This window comes from Mytilus edulis, chromosome 11 (genome assembly GCF_963676685.1).
Source record: "Mytilus edulis chromosome 11, xbMytEdul2.2, whole genome shotgun sequence".
Classification (NCBI taxonomy): Eukaryota; Metazoa; Mollusca; class Bivalvia; order Mytilida; family Mytilidae; genus Mytilus; species Mytilus edulis.
This window is the reverse complement of record NC_092354.1, coordinates 52841796-52858546: the sequence shown is the minus strand read 5'-3', so window position 1 is coordinate 52858546 and position 16751 is coordinate 52841796. Positions and strand designations below refer to the sequence as shown.

General features: G+C 34.4%; 1 long non-coding RNA gene and 1 pseudogene across 1 annotated transcript; one reads left to right on the top strand and one right to left on the bottom strand.

The window, feature by feature from the left end:
• Window positions 1-547: 547 nt before the first annotated feature.
• Window positions 548-2763, top strand: LOC139494372 (putative nuclease HARBI1; annotated as a pseudogene).
• Window positions 2764-6283: 3520 nt separating this feature from the next.
• LOC139494878 (uncharacterized) lies at window positions 6284-15800 on the bottom strand. Its single transcript, XR_011657192.1, has 5 exons — window positions 15610-15800; window positions 13702-13836; window positions 7199-7450; window positions 6822-6987; window positions 6284-6429 (listed from the first exon to the last, which is right to left on the bottom strand). It is a non-coding gene; the product is annotated as an uncharacterized lncRNA (long non-coding RNA).
• Window positions 15801-16751: the final 951 nt, after the last annotated feature.

Here is a 16751-nt window from a genome sequence, read left to right as displayed (position 1 = left end):
GGAGAGGTCGGCCAAGCACCCCGACAGTTAGGTGCGTCCCGTAACATTCGGGGGAGCTCAGCCGATTTTGTCTAGTTGGATTACAATCGTGATTATTTCGTGACAGTTTCGGCTGTATCGGATCAAAATCGTAACTCTGTCCTGGACGGTGTCCTATGGAACGGGGATGATCTGGAGGAATTTGTCATCGCTGTTTTTTTCCCGATGTGTCCAGATTGCATTCAGATATTGCCGAATACGAACCGTCTTTGCCGAAACTGTTCCGGAACAGTCAGATTATTAATACGAAATTCGGCAATAATACCCACGTCAAAGTCCCGACTCTTACAGAATATGAAACGACTGAGTCCAGACAAAGCCGTTTGTAATGCGGTACACCAGACTGTAATAGGATTGCGTTCCGACATCATCCCGAATATGACGACAGGTGTAGGATTTTAGATGCGTGCAATTTAAAATTCAGATGAGCTGCTATTGTCTTAAGTAGCATGTGTGTGTGTGTGTGTGTGAGAGTGTCATTCATTGACAGTACTTTGACCGGTCCGACATGCAATGTGCTCGTATGCTCAGATTTCTACAGCAGGTTTCTCTTATGGAATTGGAAGAAGAAGAAGACCATCTGTTTGCCAATTATTATTTAAAAAGAAGGGCACATCGATTCGGTAGAAATAGAAGATACCGGGTCAAGCCCTGGATATCTAGAAGGGGGCAGCTCGGCCAGTACGACACATTGATGAGAGAGCTGAGAGAAGAAGACCCAGACGCTTTCACCAACTACATGAGGCTGTCCATTGACCTGCTGTACGATGAAGTGCTACAATGTAGCTCGAATCACACCCCGAATTACCAAACAAGATACCTGGTGGAGGAAAGCCCTAGATCCAGGACTGAAATTTGCCTGTACAATGAGACATCTAGCATCCGGCGACAGCTACAGTAGTATTAAGTGGGACTTCAGGGTTCCCAGTAACATAAAATTGAGAATGGAAATGGGGAATGTGTCAAAGAGACAACAACCCGACCAAATAAAAAACAACAGCAGAGGGTCACCAACAGGTCTTCAATGTAGCAAGAATTTCCCACACCCGGAGGCGTCCTTCAGCTGGCCTCTAAACAAATATATACTAGTCCAGTGATAATGAACGCCATACTAATTTCCAAATTGTACACAAGAAACTAAAATTAAAATAATACAAGACTAACAAAGGCCAGAGGCTCCTGACTTGGGACAGGCGCAAAAATGCGGCGGGGTTAAACATGTTTGTGAGATCTCAACCCTCCCCCTATACCTCTAACCAATGTAGTAAAGTAAACGCATAACAATAAGCACATTAAAATTCAGTTCAAGAGAAATCCGAGTCTGATGTCAGAAGATGTAACCAAAGAAAATAAACAAAATGACAATAATACATAAATAACAACAGACTACTAGCAGTTAACTGACATGCCAGCTCCAGACTTCAATTAAACTGACTGAAAGATTATGATTTCATCATATGAACATCAGGCACAATCCTTCCCGTTAGGGGTTTAGTATCATACCATCATAACATATATGAGAAGAACATAACCCGTGTCATGCCAATAACTGTTTTTAGAATAAATGTGTTTAGTTCCGATGCAAAGACCTTATCAGTGACTCAATATTAACGCCAAAATATGCAATCTTTAATGACTTGACAACTGTATCGTAATTATATCCCTTCTTAATAAGTCTATTCAAAGGTTTTGTAAGTTTCTGAGGTGAATACTGACACCTTTGTGCTTTATAAAGAATATTACCATAAAAAATTGGATGTGAAATACCTGAACGTATTAGAAGTCTGCATGTTGAGCTATATTTACGAATGATGTCTTTATACCGAATACACCATGTCAATGTTTGTCCCTGAAGTCTGCCAAGCCATCATTGATGAGTACGCTGCAGAGGTAATCGCATGTCCCACTACCCCAGCAGAGTGGTTGGAAATAGCAAATGAATTTCTCGTCAGATGGAACTTCCCACATGTGTGCGGTGCGTTGGACGGAAAGCACGTTGCGTGCAAGTGCCCACCAAATACTGGATCTACGTATTATAACTATGAGGGTTTTTTCTCCATAGTCCTGATGGCCCTTGTGAATGCGGATTATAGATTTATCTGGCTTGATGTTGGGCCAGATGGAGCAGCTTCAGACGCTCAAATATATAACGAGTGTGCGCTGAAAGAAGTACTATAGAATAAGACCATTGGCTTTCCTGATCCTGAGCCACTTCCTGAAGATGACAGAAACATGCCATACTTTTTTGTTGCTGACAATGCCTTTCAACTGAGAACTGACATGATGAAGCCTTTTCCTTTTCGTAATATGACGGTAGAAGAAAGGATCTTCAACTACAGGTTGTCAAGAGCACGCAGAGTAGTGGAACATGCATTTGGCATAATGTCTCAGAGATTTCAAATACTGTTGTCCACCATGCAACATTCTCCTGACAATGTTAGAATCATCGTACAGGCGTGTGTCTGTCTCCACAACTTGATGAGAATACGCTACCCAAACATGAACATCAACCAAGTTGATCGTGAAGATGTCGAAAACGAAACGATCATACCCGGAGAATGGAGATTGGGTCGAAACATGCTGCTTGACGTTGTTAATGTTCAGGGTGCTAACAATGCAACAGTGCAGGGAAAGAGGCAGAGACAATATCTCAAACATTATCTTAAATCAGCCGCTGGTTCTGTACCTTGGCAGATGAGGATGATCAACCCTCGCCGTGAATGAAGTTCATATGAACAAATGACAGAATACCATGATGTATATGTCTCATCTTGTATATATCAATGGGCTTTCAAATTAACAGAGGAGTTTAACTTGTGACATTACTAGTACTAATTTCATGGCATAATAAATAGCTGTTTAATGTTTATTAAAACTTATTTTTATTTATGAGTTAACTTATGGAAAGGAAAATTTAATCGGGAATTTTTCTTTAGTTTTTTTCTGTGATATTTTACATTAACTGTGTATATTAAATGTTAAAAGGTTCTGACATCGGACTTCTTTTAAAAGAGGGACGAAAGATACAAAAAGGACAGTCAAACTCATAGATCGGAAAGAACAGCGCCATGGCTTAAAATAAAAAGACAAATATTAGTACAGAAGAAACAACATAGAAAACTAAACCAAAACTAAGCAACACGAACCTCACCAAAAACTGGGAGTGATCTCAGGTGCTCCGGGAGGGTAAGCAGATCCTGCTCCACGTGTGGCACCCGTTGTGTTGCTTATGTTATTACAAATCCGGTAAACGGTCTAATTCGGTAGGTCACATTCATGAAAAGGGAAGGGTATTGTAGTTACCACATAAGTAACATATACGATTATGGTGATTCTGTAACGGTCAACCAACTCGTGATGGCGCCCGTAAAATTTACGAAGGGATGATTTCAACTTCACCTGGAACTCTTGGTTTAATAGCTTCCTTGTGAGCAGTTTTGAATTAAGTTTAACTGTGCGTATTGCTGTGTTTTTGTTTATTGTACACGGGATAGAGGTATAATAGGACGGTTGATTTCTCACAAAACATGTTTATTCCCGCCTCAGTTTTGATGTGACGTCCATTTTCACTGAACTAATACACATTTTTGTTTTCAGACTAGTTGAAGCCGGCCTTCGGATTCGGCATTTCTCACTATGTTAAACGACCATTGGTGCGTTGGACTGTTTTCTGTTATTTGGTCAGGTTGTTGTCTCTTTGACACATTTCCCATTTCAATTTTCAGTTTTATTCTGTGAAACTAAAACACATTAGTTCCAATCCTACAATTGTTTTGCAATTATTATACAGATTTAAGAGATTACTTCAAGATTTAATGAAGAACAGCAATCAAAGCGCTGTACCTATACTCAAATGTAAAAATATGTGTAAGTTTTTGTCTCATGTACATCTTTTTACCTTGCAATGTTCTCATACAAGTTTGCTGTAATATAAATACAGCATATCAGCAAGCAGTTTAAAATCAAACTTATAATCAAAATGCAAAAAAAGTTTAAAATCAAAATTTTAATAATAATGACACAATCAAATTACCCATCAGAAATATTTCAATAAAACTTTGGAAAGATCAAAATGAGGTTTGGTCCTTATAATGTCAATCAGCAGACACAGGTTTCACAATTGCACCAATTTCGACAAACTCACTAGGTGATGTAGTAGGGGGGACATTCAGAGTATCGTTCAAGGTGATATCCAGCAAACTTTCATCCTGATCACCCGAGACCACGGTTGAGGTCGTGACAGATTTTGGCCTACTCTGACCAGACGAGGAGCCATGATGTACACAAAGTGCAGGTGGTCTTGAGTCCTCCGTGGCCCATGTTCCAGTGTGAGATCCAGCGTGAGATTCAGAGTAACCTCCGTGATATGCGGCACCATAACCAACAAACCGCTGCGACTGCATGCTGTTAAAATGACAGAAAAATAATACAATATAAGTAAAAAAGGCTCCGTGGAGACTTATTTGGCCCAGTGGGTCTTGAGAAAAAGATCAAAATATGAAAAGATAACAGACGGACGACGGACGCAAAAGATGACAAAAGCGCGCTTCATCCTTTGGCTCTGGTGAGCTATTTATGACATAAATATATACATTGACAAAGTTTAATAAATGCAAACAAAATATGTTTATATATACAAATGTATCTATTCTTGAGATAACTTTTATTATGTGTGCCGAATCGTTCTTTCACTTTAAGGTCAGTTTGTAACTAAAATTGTGATATTTAAAAGCACCATTCCTTCAACTGTTCCTGATCTGATACCTTGAGTACTAAAATATATGCTACATAGTTAAAGATTTATATAGGATCTTCTGCTGTATATGTTGTTCTCATTTACAAGCTTATAGGAACTATATCTTGTTTTAAATATCTACTACTTTTTATTTACTTGTTACATCTTACAAAATAAATCCAGATTATTTTTGCAAAGAATTTCGCTGATGCCGTTACTAAGGCCGTCTTTAACTTGTAGTGAGGTGAGAGTTTTTTGGGATGAAGAACATCAAAACCAGCGCTGTTCCTTGGCTATTTGTGATATTTTTTTTTATACAGTGCATGTACTGATTTTGGGTCTGGGATGAATAGCCCGTATCCTTTGTTTTTTTCTTATATATATTTACCGAATTTCGGGCGGCAGGCTCCTGGGAATGCTGCTGCCGGAACTGCCAGCGGTGTTGAGTGACATCCCCCAGTACAACTGCAACTCATCAAGCTGTCAAAGTTAGCTTGTTGGGACATATGAGCACTGGTCACAGACGGGAATGTGTCATGCTGTCTATGTAATGATGTGGAAATGTGTGCCTGAGTCTGTGACTGAGTCTGCGGCTGGGTAGTTGGTGTGGACAATGTTGAGGAGATCTGCCATTTGTCGATTTGTGCGTCAAATGACACAATAAATGGGGTAAAACACAGAACCGTTAAACAATACATGTATAAGTTGACATGTAATAAATAATAAACACTATAAAAAAGTTTGTTCAATAAATTTTATCAATAAAGGACAAGGTATGATAAAGGCATTTTTAGACGCCATCACCATGTGACTAATTATCAATTTCATAAAAATTCCCTACATTCAAGCATTTTACAGGTGGAAAAGTTACAAATAATGCATGCGCGCATCCATGAACCATCGAGATTTTTGGCATCGATGTTTCCCATACCAAAAGATAGGTTTGATATGAAAATGGAATTTTGAACGAATGCACACCTATTCATTTTCTCCCAAACATGACCAGATATTGCTCGAAACTATGCAATCCCTCAAATACTTGCACATGACGTCAAAAATACTATATGTCAGAACCCAAAAGGTTTTATCGAAACTTAGAAAAGCATTATAAATTCTATAAAAAAATTGTATTTTTATGGTATTTTGTGCATATAATATTTTTGTCATTTTAGGAGGCCAAAAATTTTCCTTTTCCCATTTTGAAATATCATATTTACCTAGGCCACAGGCTTGGGTGCAGACTCTCAGCCACAGACTCGAACCAATTGCAAAAGCCAGATCTAGACGAATCTAACTTCTTGGGGGATGATACAATAGGAGTAACAACAGTAGCCATGATCTTAGCTCGGAACTTGGCTGTTGCGTCGGCCCTCTCTTTCTTGTGACTTAAAAAGGCTGCATCCTGCTCCTTCATTTTCTCAATGTTTCTGTACATGTGTCTTCTTATTGCCTCCCATGGAGGAAGGAGGCATCTGTTCTAGGGAAATGGTCGAATGAGTTCCTACAGGATCTTCACGTCCATCAAGTACCATATTGATGTCGGTAATGTCCTCGTCATGCCTGTGCTGCATGTCCTGCGTTGATTCCTCATCTGCAATTGAGGATGAAGCATCGTCTACAGTAGCATCAGTAGCAGAAGTAATTTTTCCTTTAAGCTGAAAGTACAGAAACAAACATAATTAATAATTGAATTATTGAACGCAATAATACTGAAAACAATGAAATGTTTGAATTATACCTATGTATATGTCAAAAATGAAATATCAAATAGTATTTAAAATTTATCCAAACTTAAATATTTGTTTATTTTTAGCTTTGATCAAAATTGAATAAATACATTCATTTATTTGCATAATACTTGCATGAATAAAAACATTCAGCTATTTGCAAATTACTTGCATGAATAAATACATTCAGCTATTTGCATAATACTTGCATGAATAAATACATTCAGCTATTTGCATAATACTTGTATGAATAAATGCATTCAGCTATTTGCATAATATTGCATGAATAAAATAAATTTAGTTGTTTGCATAATACTCACACTTACAGGCGTCTTCTTCTTCACACGGTGGATATATGGCTTGTGAAATTTAAGGTTATCCAGTATCCACTTCTCACGGTCAGTCAGTTCGGCTCCTGATCCAGAGGGTCGGGCAGCCAGTTTACCATACCTCGTTCGAACACTGTCGTACCAGGTCAACAAACATCTAAATGAAAATACAGAAAAGAAAAGCAATGTAATTAAAAGAAACATATAAATGCTCATAAATCTCATAATTAAATTTCATAACTAAATCTCATACCTATCTACAAATTTACACCCCAAATAATCTCATAACTATCTTCACGTGTTACATTTTACATTAATCTAAACATTTAACATAAAAAAGCATTATCATAACTAAATCCCATAATAACTTACTATCTCTGGATAAGGATTATCTATTTTAAATGGAAACAATCTGTTTATAGCTGTTTGTAGAAGTGCTGAGGCTGAAGTGATTATCTGCCGTCGCACGATTTTTCTATAGGACGGGACTGTCACGTGGAACGGTTTCTAACGGATTGTTTCTGTTGGAGTCGGTTCACTGTCTGGTCACTGTCGGGTCTCTGTCGGATCGCATTCGGCAACTTCGGGATGCTGTCTGGACAGAATCGGGCTGTTTTTACCTGGCCAAAGATATGAATCAGATTAGAATCGGATTGAGAACGGGATAATCGGGACAAATTCGGCTGAAAACGGCTGAATCTGGACGCTTCCTGAACAATATCTGATTGTTGTCGTGATTAATTATTTTCTTTACAAATTTTAATTAAAGTTTGAATTTCCATCCACGATTCACAGGATCTTGATCAGACTTTTGACAAATTTTAATCGGGAATGGTCCTGTGAAGGAATGCAGTAAAAATCGTGAATGTGTGACCCCAGCTTAAATGGTATATTATAACAGTTTCTTACATATTTAAGAGCCAGTCTGTGATAAAACCATGCAAAATGGTCCAAATCCAAAATATTCCAATCAGACTGATATTTTGTATTTTAGATACCTTATATGTAATAACTATTTGTGCAAAATATTTTGAAAAAATATTCAGCCATTATTTGTGTATGCCGAACATTCGATAATTGTCTATTTCTGTACTGACTAATAGCCATTTCAAGCCTATTTTAGGGTATTTTGACCTGATTTTTTTTTGTTTTATAGAAAAAATACAACTAAATGATAACAAATATCTTAACTAACAACTTAAAATGAAAGGAAATTATGATAATTCAAAAAGTTGTGAGATTTCTCAATACCCCTACTTACAGGTTGAAATTGCATGGTTTTGAAAAAGTGCCGATTCAGCAAAATTTGTATATTTTCAAAGGCTTGAATCTTGTAAGATCATGTTTTATTTTCAATAAAATGTAATATTTCATGAAGCTTATATATTTATCTACAAAATGCAAGAAAATGGTGCTCGGCAAATGATACCTTCTTACGAGAAAATAATAATTAAAGATAGGCGTGATGGCCATTTTGCCGATTTTTAAATTTTTTTATCTGTTTCATTAGAAACTTTTTAAAAGTATGTAATAGTCAAAATATAAGAAAAATAATGACTAAACTAATGTTTACTGGTTATATTAATTGAATAAACCAAGTTTAACTTAGTTTAAATTATAAAATATACTAAATGAGTAAACCCGGGGAAACCGCTTTTTTGCATTTTTTGCCCCTAAACTGAGCATTTTTACCATATGTTTGAAATCTTAACTTATTCAAAAGTAAATTACTTTAGTAACTTAAAATGGGCTGTTTTATTTACAATACTATGCACACTCATCAAGTAATATCATCATGAGTTCTTCATAATTTTAGCATTTTATAATAGTCTAGTTTTTAGACGCTTTTTTGTCTAATTTCAAAGTGGCCACAATTGAGTTCAGTCTTATATTTTTAAAACATGTTGTATTTGATAATGATTCATAAAACTGTTTAACATATAAGAGATAGAGACTCAACATAATTGCAACCCCTTGCAATTTAGACAAAAATACTATCATAAAAGTACTAAAAATTCTAAGCACGTCTCCTTCAGATGAAATCGGGGTATTTTCTTTTCTAAAATAGTATGAAAATGTAGACAACATTGTACAAACTGCGCAGCCTTGTACATCCATGTTATCTATTTCCAGAAAAGAGGAAGATTTAATAGTTTTGTGAATTTCATAGAATTGTGCCTCTTACCTAGAAAAGTGCTATATTTTGTATATTGTGATAAAGCTTTATGTCAAATATAAAGAGACTACTCCTAGTAGTTCCTGATAAAACTGGAACTGAAATTTTGTGACGCTGACATGAACCAGTTAGTTATCCCTATGTCAATTCTGGGAGAACCGTGGACATAACAGTAATGTTAAGTTTCTCCTAGAATGTAATCTCTAGCAATTTGAGGCTTGGGAATAAGACATGTAAAATACAGATGGCCTATTACTACCAGCTGAGACAAACACAAATATTTCAAATTGCAATAAAATTTATTTCATAACCACATGTAATAACCAGATACTCCGCAGGGTGCAGCTTTATACGACCGCAGAGGTCGAACCCTGAACAGTTTGGGCAAGTATGGACACAACATTTAAGCTTGATATAGCTCTGAATTTGGATTGTGATTAAATAGTTGACACAACAGAATGAGTGTGGTCTAAGAACTTAAACTTAAAAACTTTTAAAAAAATTTAATTTGACATTTACCTATTATGGTCCAATATCTAAAATCTAAATACATGGTTAGATTCAGCATATCATAGAACCCCAAGAATTCAATTTTTGATGCAATCAAATAATGTTCAATTTTAGACCCCATTAGACTTCAATGTGGACCAATTTGATAACCGGGCCCAAATATTAAAAATCTAAATACATGGTTAGATTCAGCATATTTGAAGAACCCCATTTATTCAATTTTGTTGAAATCAAACAAAGTTTAATTTTGGACCCCGATTTGGACCAACTTAAAAACTGGGCCCATAATCAAAAATCTTAGTACATTTTTAGATTCAGCTTATCAAAGAACCCCAAGAATTAAATTTTTGTTAAAATCAAATTAAGTTTAATTTTGGACCCTTTGGACCTTAATGTAAACCAATTTGAAAACAGGAACAAAAATTAAGAATCTAAATTTACTGTTAGATTTGGCAAATCAAAGAACCCCAATAATTCATTTTTTGATGAAATCAAACAGTTTAATTGTGGACCCTTTTTGGCCCCTAATTCCTAAACTGTTAGGACCAAAACTCCCAAAATCATTCCCAACCTTTCTTTTATGGTCATAAACCTTGTGTTTAAATTTCATAGATTTCTATTTACTTATACTAAAGTTATACTTATAGTGCGAAAACCAAATATCTTTGGATGACGACGACGATGACAACGGCAACGTCATACCAATATACGACCAAAATTTTTCATTTTTTGCGGTTGTATAAAAACAAATATACACAGATAAATGGTTAAACTGTTGAGCAGACATACAATTACCCGGCCACGTCCACTTGTATTTTTGTCCATCTGATGAGTTAAGCCTTTTTCAACTGATTTTTATAATTCGTTCTTATGTTTTACTGTTATACCACTGTCCTAGGTTAGGGGGAGGGTTGGGATCCCCCGCTAACATGTTTAACCCCGCTACATTATTTATGTATGTGCCTGTCCCAAGTCAGGAGCCTGTAATTCAGTGGTAGTCGTTTGTTTATGTGTAACATATTTGTTTTTCATTCATTTTTAATATACACAAGGCCTTTAGTTTTCTCATTTGAATTGTTTTACATTGTCTTATCGGGGCCTTTTCTAGCTGACTATGCGGTATGAGCTTTGCTCATTGTTTAAGGACGTACGGTGACCTTTAGTTGTTAATGTCTGTGTCATTTTGGTCTCTTGTGGACAGTTGTCTCATTGGCAATCATACCATATCTTCTTTTTTATATTGTCATTAAAATGGTAAGATTTTACTGTTTATATACATGTAATATTATGGTGGTCTATCGTAAAGAAAAACGTGCAAAATGGTCTAAATACAAGTTTTTAGTCATGAATGAACATGATGAAGGTATTAGCAAAAAAAAGTAAAAGTTTGTTAGATCTGAAAAAATTTAACATAATAAAGTCATCAATATCTATTTTAACTAAATATTAAACAATTTTGCAGCATCAGAATTTTTTTGGATAAAAACAAGCATTCTGTGAGTAATACATGGCAATACATAGTCCCCAACCCGTTACAAATTCATTGTAATGGAACAAAATTTTAACTTGATCTATAATTTGTCATGGTGTAAACTACATAAAAATATCGAGACAAAATCTTCAAGCAAAACAAATAAAACTTGTTGAATTCTGACTATCTAAGTGAATTTCCTATGTCCAAAGACCACAACTCTGCACACAAATATCAGACTGGAACAAAACTGAATCACTAAATACCAAAGAAAAGGAAAACCATTCAAAATGTCATTTTGTCTTAAAAAATGAGTTATTTCCGTTTGAACAGAAATTTTCTAATGAATAAGTATTTCATCAAAAATTTAATTCTAGAGAAAGGGCTTCAACTGAACAAAGAGAAAAGCTTAAAGCGTGAATAATGAATTTGACCTGTAACTTGTCATGATAAATCAATAAACCAAATATCAAATCAAAATCTACAAGCACAAAGTCTTGATTTGCCAAAATGACAGATAGACAGACTGACAGACAGACAAACCTAAGTCCACTTAGACGTTAGCCGTTCGGGAACTTAAAATCAAAATCTCAAAGTATCAACAAACAGGAAAGAGATGTTCTTTGGAGAGGGAACATTCAAGATAATTTTGGAAAAGCTTTCGATTTTTGAAGAAGTAGGGTCACCTCAAATGTCTTTCTTTTATTTTGATTTAATCTGAGATATAAATCAAAAACTTTTATATGGCACATTATATATGCACATATAAACTTTTTTCGTAGATGAAAATAAATGGCCACATTTTTTACATACGCTCTAATAGACACAGATTTCGAATCTAGACACTCAATGAGTGATTGCCCCTATAATTGGTTGCATTCCAATCAAAAGTTTCAAAGAGGAAGATCTTTTGAAATACAAGTATGTTCACAACTCTGTTTCATATAACAAGCTTTTTAAAAGACTGTCATCAATTGAAAGTATGTGAAAATCAGGTGCTCCGCAGGGCGCAGCTTTATAAACCGCAGTGGTTGAACAGTTGGGGCAAATTAAAGTTGGTCACAATGTTCAAGCTTGATGCTGTCTGAATTTGGATTGTGATTGCATTTTTTTACAAAATAAAGGTTTTTGTTACAAAATAAATGTGGTCAAAGATCAACAAATCTATTGCACAATACTGTGCAATTGAAGATTTCTTCTTGAAAATTTTCAAAATTTGAAATTTGAAAAATTTTGAAAAAAAAAGAAATCCCTTAAAAAATTGTTTACAAATCCCCCCCCCCATTTATTGAAACCCCCTTTAAGGAATAACCCTTAAACACAATCCCATCCTTTCCTTTTAAGTATAGAACCTTGTAGTACAATTACAGAGAGATCCGTATACTTAAACCCAAGTTATTGTTTGGAAACTAGAAACATGCTTCTTTTTGGCCCTTTTTTGGCCCCTTATTCCTACATATTTTGGACAATTAATCCAAAACTAAATCCCAGCCTCCCCTTTGTTATATGGAGCGTTGTGGTACAATTTAAGAGAGATCCAGACAATTACACACAAGTTATTGTCTTGAAACTAGAAAAATGCTTGTTTTTGGCCCCTTTTTGGCCCCTTTTTTGGCCCTTAATTCCTAACTTTGAACCCATGACCCATTTAAATGAATCCAAACCTTCTACGTGTGGTTTTAAACATTGTGATACAATATCAGAGCAATTGAAATACTTATACACAAGTTATTATCCTTAAACTATAAAATGCTTGTTTTGGGCCCCTTTTGTGGCCCTTAATTCCTAAACGGTTGGGACCATCATCCCCAAAATCGATCCAAACCTTCCTTTTGTGGTATTGAACCTTCTAAAAAAAAAATCATTCTATACACTGAAACTAAAGTTATTGTCCGGAATATAACACTACTCTGATCAGTTTTAGTTAAAATATTAAAGGGCAAAAACTATTACAATTAGTGCATTTTATAGATATTTGGGAGCATTTTTTTACCAATTTCCCAATATTTGCCAGGCTAAATTTTTTTACTTGTCTTAGAACTGATATGCACCTTTGAAAAAATTCTAAAAGTTGAAAAAAATAAATATGATCTTGAGAGAAAACACCTACTGAGTACATGTACTACATGCAAGTTATCCAATACATCTGTTGCACGAACCTCTCTGGCAACCTGCCAAAAGGTAAAATAAATGTCAAAATGCATTTTTTCTTTTTTTTTATAATGTTCTTTGCAAAATATAACAAGATAATGCTATATTTAAGAGATATATCAATTATCCAGACCTTTAAAAAGTACCTAAATATGGTGATTTTTTTGGCATTTTTTTTTAATAATTCACAAATATGCAAATAAGGCTGTTAAATGAAAAATAGTGTGAATTTACAAATTATTTTTTTTTATCTTAACTCCTAAATACCCAAAGATTTTGGAAATATATATAATGTTGCCCAGTTATAACTACCAATTTGGACGAAATTTGAGATTTTGCATGGTTTTATGGCAGACTGGCTCTTAAAGAGGTTAACATCGTAAGCTGTAGGACTGTTTTTTCCCGAGGCCCTTAAGAATATACATGTATTACTTAGGTGTACACACATTTTTATATTAATTTGTAGTCAATGTTCAGTCAGCTCTTTCATTTCAAAGATTAGTACAAGAATACTTTAAAGTTCATACCAAACTACATGTTCATTCTCATAACATTCACACTACCTTGGAAGCTATTTCTATTACTTTATTCTGCATGACCATTAACATGAAAATTGCTTGAGGACGATGTGCAGAGCTCACAATTTTTCACATTCACACTGTTATCATTTGTCACTGTACATGTACAATTTATAGCCTCTGAAAAAAAAATCTATAGTATTATCATTTACATCTACTTTACATACCTAGTACGCACGTACACGTATTTTGAACATAGGCTAGCTAAATATATAAAATATACACATAACCGTCACACTATAAAAGTCTCAAAAATAAAATTCCAATCACGAAGGTTCCTCATACAGAATGCACGATATCAACTGGTGATGAAAGACCAAGCAAAAAAAAAGATGCATGAAGAGTGGGTGCAAGGATGGGAGGGGCAGCAATGAATAATTAAACACACATTTGAAAATCTAGTCTACTTAATACAATTTTTAAAAGTATAATTATTTTTATTAAATCTTAAAGTCTCAGTTAATGAATATGTGAATTAACATTAAATAGTTTTATCTATTTACTCTCATAATACACAGTAAATAAATTAGTGTCATATTAACTTTAAAGATATAAAGGTCAATTATTAAAGGTCAAAGACTATAAATTTAGTTTTTTCTGAAATCCGAATTATCTAAAAAATATTTATGTGATTTATTTTGTAAATGTTATTAATTTAATACCAGTATACCAAAATAATATAAACTGCTTGAAGTACACAATCATAAACATTCTTAACTTTGTATGTAAAAAGTCTTAAAATCGTTAACTTCCCATGCAAAAGTAAAAAACTGTAAATTTCCCATGCAAAAAGTCATAAAACTTAAAGATTCTTATGTAAATAGTGTATACAAGGTTGTTGTGTTATGATTGTTAATTAAGTTTCCGTTTATTTTTTGGTGGTGGAACTGTTCGACATACGAAATTATGGTTATCCTATATCTAGTCACAGACTAAAACATTATTGAAATCTCAGCTAGTAGCCACATATATCATTTGCGCCGATGATAATTTTTTTCAATAAAATGTCTTTCATATAGTCCTGAGGCGGCAAAATAGCCACTGCCTTTTACTTACATTGCTTTCGGTCGGTAGTTATATCCTGCATTCCTTGTTTATCTTTATATGTATTAGTCCATATGGACTGGTGTGGACCCTCATATCACATCAAATTAGTTGTTATATTGTATAAAACAGAATCCGGGTCCGTTCGCCCTTATTCATGTTCGCTCTAGTACATTTTTACCTGTTTGTCCTGATTTTTATGTGTTGTTGTTATCCAGTTGCATAATGTTTATTATTAGAACAGAGTATATTAAAGTTTGTTGAAAACAATCGCTGAATATTTGTATTGACGCAACCAAATAATTATTTTCCTGTGATTTGCATAGATGAATTCTGGAATACAATGTATTTATCTTTATTGATATTTATTACCAATTTAAATAATTCTATTCAATCAATTTATGCAGTAAAATAATAAATGACCTTTCGATAAATATCCAAATTCCTGATCTTTTGTAAACATACATGTAATTGTTTCACATTCAATCAAGTCACTCACTAATCCTCACTGTTGCGTATATTTTATATACGAAAAACTTTAATGAAATTAAATATTGTTTTTTTTTCTTAATTAGTTAATTAAGGTATGACTGTATCTATTCGAAATAACATCAAACATGTGACCCACACTTCAATTTGAAAGAAAAAGATATTACAGTCATTCTTTCAACATTGTTCAAGTATAGTTTTCAATTATTGAAACTTGTGCGCACAACTTTAAAGCTTGTGCCCGAAGCGCTAGCCTGACCACTACCACCTAGTGATATGTCTCTAAACAAATTTTACCAAATATTGAATTCGAATATATAAAAATTAATCGATGAATTATTTTATACCTCGACTACTTACCCACTGATAATTGACATTTTAAATTTAATTTAGAAGCGACAGAGTTATCCGGTCAACCAAGGGTTCCCTAGAATCCTATCTCTCTTGGTCTCTCCATAGTCCCAAACCAATTCTGCATCTTTTGGTATATTAACTTCAGACACCAAGAAAAGTTTCTCACAACTTTTTCCTTTTGAATTATCATGCATCACAGATATAAGTTTAAAACTCGGAAACTGTTACGAATGATTGAAATAATTAAACAAAACTCCACGCTTATTCCTTTTACCATCTAACACTATAAACTCGTTACAGGATCAAATACTGCTACTGGGGGCACATTTTTCTCTGTATATTCCTTCTCGTGATCTTCATTTTCGGAACTTGTTTGACGATGATGGTCAACAGCCTCAGTTCGAACATTCAGGTATCCAAGGTATATATCTTCAATATATGGAATAATTACCAACACGTCCCTTTGATGGCGATTTATTTCTTTTAATTTGTGATTCCTAGGCATTTAGAGTGCCGATTTTCAACACTTATGTACTTGATTAAGCCGACGTTCATAGTTAACTAATACACAGTTTAATTGACATGTCAGATATAATTTAGTCGTTGTATGTTGAAAAGTTTATACAGTGCTGGTCTCGATTGTTAAGTTAATGCATATATATGAATCATTATGATTAACAAACACAGGATGGGTTTATGAAATCATCCCGTTAGTTTTGCTGTAATAAAATTTGTGATCACAAAAGATCTATACCATGCGTACAGTTCCATTAAATTCTTCAAGAGTGCAAACAATACATTAATAAAATTCTTAACTTGGGGCATGAACAGATAAAGGTGACATTGTGAAAATTAACAAACCTTTTAGAATAAGTATATACATTTGTACCTCCTTTTTAACGCTTTGTCAACACTTTGAGTCCGTTCATTCGTCCGTCCGTCTGTCATCCATACATCTGTTAACTTTAAACAGTTTATCTTCTCCACTAAAACAACTACATGTAAAGGAAAATGGAAATAAACTAAGCAGGAAGCACCTACGTAAGGTCTTTCATACAATTTGCCCAGTTTGTCCAGATGGACAATCGCGTTGTTACTGATTGACTCAGTCCGCTTGTCCAAATAGAATTGAACTTGATAGAACACAT